The 5,044-nt window shown below is 42.8% G+C and overlaps 1 pseudogene; it reads right to left on the reverse strand.

Annotated features, from left to right (window-relative positions):
• Window positions 1-2,289: 2,289 nt before the first annotated feature.
• On the reverse strand, window positions 2,290-2,440 carry LOC149001817 (U2 spliceosomal RNA; annotated as a pseudogene).
• Window positions 2,441-5,044: the final 2,604 nt, after the last annotated feature.

The raw sequence follows: 5,044 nt of genomic DNA on the forward strand, positions 1-5,044 counted from the left end.
AAACTTACCTTCATAAGGAGTGAACGTCGGCATGATGAAGTTTGGTGGAAGAGGTGCTCTCATGACTTCCTCAGAGAAGGGCTCTCTGTCGACCACATCATAGTCGTCATCAAGGTCCTGATCATCAAGCTTCCTCTCCAAGTCATCTAATCTTCTCCCAAGACCATGCGCCTCTTGACGCCCTTGCGGAGACCGAACACTTCCAAGATCTGAATATTGGGAAGTAGGTCCATGAGAATATCTAGATTGGCTGACTGACCCTCTCGGGTTATCAAATCTTGTATCCCTTCTTCCTTAGCTTTCGCCTTCTTGTTCACGAACTCTTTCATTTCGACGTTCTGTTCTTGGTAAATTGAGTCTGCCTGAGCCCGGCCAAACGGTTGAACACACTTCCCCGAGTTCGGTTTCCTTGGGGAGGTGGTTCTTCAATATGGATTCCTTGAGATCTTGTTCCCACTCGTTCGATTGTTTGCCCGGGTCCCCTTGGGTTTCACCTCTCTCGAACATCGTTCACTGGGCGTTGCCTACCCCAAGTATGTCGAGCAGCTTCACGCCTTCGTCCTTCTTGTGTATTTCGAGAGGGTCTAGATGGTACCTCGACTTGATGAACTAAACCTCGAACAACTCCTTGGAGTTCCAACATTTGTTGTTGCACTTCCCTTTGCATATTTTGTAGATCGGCTATTGTTGCTTGAATTGGCGGTTGATTAAAACTTCCTTCTCCAAATGGAGTTGGTATGGTTCTTGGGGGATTCTCTGGAATTCCTTCTCGACCTTCCTCTTGAATCGGAATTTGTTGATCTGGAGAAAGGAGAACCTGTTCTTCAACATGCTCGTTCTCCCTTTCTCTTTCTCTTCCTCTAGTAGTAACTTGATTGGAATTCGTTACCTGATTAGTGGTACGTCTCGCCATGACTTTTGTGACGTTTCCCACAAATGGTGCCAATTTGTTGCATCTAAACCTTCTTCGAGAGCTAGATACTTGGATGACCTCTTGAAGACTTCTCCGGCTGAATGGAAATAGCTGAGATGCCTGCACTCACAAAGGAAATAAGAGCGGGCCGACCTTGTGTAGGTCGGGGAGCCGCCTCCGACGCCCAAGTTAGTCTAGGCAATAATAGAAGACCTTGAGAGGGTTCTTAAAGTGTAGAGACTAATAGTAAGTTGAATCTCCTACCTTTCTCATCTTAGGATGGAGGTTATATAGAGGTTACCTAGAGGTGGCATCTCCATGAATTTCGCCCATTTTGTTGAAGAGTGGGCGAGTGGCCTTAGGAAGCACGTTCCCTTCTTTGGCGGGCCTAATAGAGCCGTTATTCCCTTATTCACCTCCCCAAGTCTCGGAGTGGATATGATGGGTAGTTATCTCTAACTGACCCTTTTGACTTGGTCGTCTCCAACGTTATTCTTGGACTTAGCATTGAGAGTCTTCTTACTTCACGAGCCTGTCTCAAGTATGGATAGATCCTTTAGGGAGGGTCTTATCCAACTATCCGAATGGGTGAGTGTTTTCTCCTAAGGAGGCTCTTCAACTTCTCCCGAGGGGCTTCTTCAAGTCCTCCCGAGGGGGTGATATACACTTACCCGAGTGGGTGTGTGTTTCGTCCTGAGGGGGTATACACACTTACCCGAGTGGGTGTGTGTTTCGTCCCGAGGGGGCTCTTCAAGTCTTCCCGAGGGGGTGATACACACTTACCCGAGTGGGTGATACACACTTACCCGAGTGGGTGTGTGTTTCATCTCGAGGCTCTTCAAGTCTTCCCGAGGGGGTGATTTCCACCTACCCGAGTGGGTGTGTGTTTCGTCCCGAGTGGGTGTGTGTTTGTGTGTGTTTCATCTCGAGGCTCTTCAAGTCTTCCCGAGGGGGTGATTTCCACCTACCCGAGTGGGTGTGTGTTTCGTCCCGAGTGGGTGTGTGTTTCCTCCCGAGGGGGTTCTCGGGTTACATATCCTCCACAACATGGATGAAAGCCTATGACCCAAGTCCAAGTCATATAGAATTATTCATATTATTAATTAATATATATCTATATAACTATGGCTGGGTCACAATAGGGTTTAGACTTGGTTTGCGTCACACAGGGTTCAATCCTTAACCCCAAAGTTATATTAAATAGGTCATTACCATATATAAACAAGATAATTAGTTACTTTCTACCCGATATGGGACTAAAGTTTCTGTTATAAAAGTCGTACGCTAGAAGACATGATTAAAACATATATTTAAATAAAAATATAAAATAATAAACACAAAGTTTTAAACATATTTACAACATTTAACTAGAATTGGTGGGGTGCGCGAGGCCCATGCAGCAATGGAATGCATGGATTACACATGAGGACTCGACAGCAAGCTATTGCGACGAGCCCTCCCCCTAGAAAATTAATTGATAAGAACATATACTACACTTGATCTTAGCCAAAAGGCCGAGAAAGGTATGCTTTGTTCATTGTCTCATCTATTCTTTTATAGGAGTCTTATACCATGCATTTTCTATTTCCAGTCGTTGTGGGATTATATTAAGATTCTTTTTTTTTTTTTTTGTAGGAAATGGATTTATTGAAAGGGGCAAGACCGACAAATAGCATCCTGATTACAAAGATCCAGGAGCCATGTTGGAACAACCCCTGTAATTCTAACCCGGAATCCATATTGCAAGTCCGATAACCCAAAGGTCAAGCCAGAATAGGTTGTGGAGTATCTGAATTGAAGTCCTTGATCCATACCCAAGAATCAATGGATTTGGATTCTCTTGAAGAAGAACCTTCCTTGCTGGGAAATTGGATTCCCTAGTAAAAGTCAAGAGGTGTTTGAAGATGTCCGGATTGAAGGTAAGACCTCCCCCATGTGTTGTTTAGGGTTAGGTTGGAGTTGGGAATCAACCCCTTGAGCAAAGCACCCATGTACCGAAAAGTACTAGGGGGCGATTGCTTAAGGTGGTTGATTGGTCCAATCAACCACCCCAAGCGACTACCATGGTCTACTTGCGGGATTGTGCCCTAATTTGCCCTCTGAAAACCTCTATAAATAGCGAACCCTGTCCTTTTAACTCATTATTATATTCGGGATTGCTGTTGTGGATGGTTAGGAGGCAGAAGACACGTATTGGAAGGTGAGAGAAGCGAGGATTGCAATTTGGATCCATTCCGCCGTTTGTTTTGCGAATCTGGAAGAGGTAAGTGATCCCCCTTCACACCATTCTCTTCCCTCAGCTTTGGAATGGTGTATATCCATCTCCTTTATGTTGAGGTGACCTAATTGTGATTAGTTCTATTCCCTAATCAATGATTTTGAGAAGATCCTGTCCAAAAACGAATCCTTGCATTCGAATAAATGATGGATCTAATTAAGGGAGATGAATTGGGTGTTAATTTTAGGTTGTTGATTTGCACCTTTGTTATAGACTAATTAAGAATGAAATTCGGACTTAAATCATCCTAAAATCATATTAGAATTGGGTGATCAAAAGTCAGAATTTCAAACTTTCAAAATTGTCTGTAACAGGAGCGGTCGCTTATGGAGGTCGCTTGATCCAACTGATCGGCCCAAGCGACCGGCTTGGTCACAGTGTCTATATGAGTTTTGTTTTTGCTTTGATTTGACTCAAGTCCTTAATATATTCTTGTAACCCTATGTTAATGTGTTCTTTGAGTCTGCTGGAAGTCTTGTAATTGTGGTTTAATTGCATTCTAGTAAGTTTTTACTTAATTACAGGTAAGGACACACTTTCTTGTTTATATGCAATGATAGGCTATATGATGAATCAGTAATTTCTTGCATTATTTATTGATCATATACCCTGTTGTAGTTGTATAATTCATTACAATATTGTTGAATACCTACTGTATGTGATGTTTCAATATACTTTATCACTATATGATATTGAACAATTGATTATGTTATGATGGTGAATGATGTGATGTAGTTGTGATGTGTTGGTAATAACTCCATATATCTCAATTCGATTAATTGATAAGGGAAAGATCCTTACCTGGATTTGCTTTCCTAAATATAGAATTACTGCAACGAAAGTAATCTGAATTTCACGTTCTCGTTCCTCCACCAAAGCTTCACTGGTTTGATTCCACAATCTCTAGGAAAGGAAATAAATTCACAACATAAATGCCATGGAAGGATGGTATAGAGATCTAAAGCAAAGGGAAGGAAGCCCTTCTTGCGTTTCTAAGAGAGAGGGAAAGAGAGATGGGAGCAACCTTTTTTCTGGGTAAAATCTCAGGCACGAATCATTCACTCTCAAGTGATGTGGTGGTTACAAATATATAACCATATATTTTGTAACTGCCTAAAAGGGATTTTCCAGTTTTGCCCTTGGGCACATGATTTATTAATAAAATAATTAATAAATCCCAACATGATGGAAGGATATCCAATTGGATATCTTTGCTTAAGATATTAGAGGGCTGTGGTATGGGACACATGCTCACTAATGCCTTTAGCACTATCATGACTACTGGATGACATACTTACAGATTCTAGAATTGCATGGCTAGGTACCATATATGCTACTACTCTTTCGGTAGGGGAATTGAAGCCAAATGATCCATGACAATAGTGGCATGACTCTGTTTCATCCTACAGTGGTAACCAGTCCATGCAGAGACTCAATGGTCCACTGTTGGTCCTGCAATGGTAGGGTTGCATATGTTAGGGTTGGGCTCATGGATCTTCAAGGAGCGGCCCAGGTGTCGTGAGGAGTTATGAGAGAATTCCGCCCCAGCAATAAGTGGATGACCATAGGGTTAGGGAGTGGAGTTCAATAGCGGTAGCCAGTCCATGAGGGTTCTCATTCCTAAGTTGCGAAGGATACGAAACCGAGTTGGTTGGTGCCATAGGGGAAGTATTTGGACTTCATATAGTATGTTACCAGTATGACCTTGCATTGCATTAGAAACCCCGACATGCGCCAGTACTCATGCCAATGGTCATGGTAAGAGAGTGTTTACTTAAACCCCAGCCATGGATGCCTAATGAGGACTTAACCCTTTACTCAGGATCCCAATAGAGGTAACTAGTCCGTGAGGG

This window comes from Hakea prostrata, chromosome 10 (assembly GCF_041222555.1).
Source record: "Hakea prostrata isolate BN-2017 chromosome 10, UWA_Hpros_2, whole genome shotgun sequence".
Classification (NCBI taxonomy): domain Eukaryota; kingdom Viridiplantae; phylum Streptophyta; class Magnoliopsida; order Proteales; family Proteaceae; genus Hakea; species Hakea prostrata.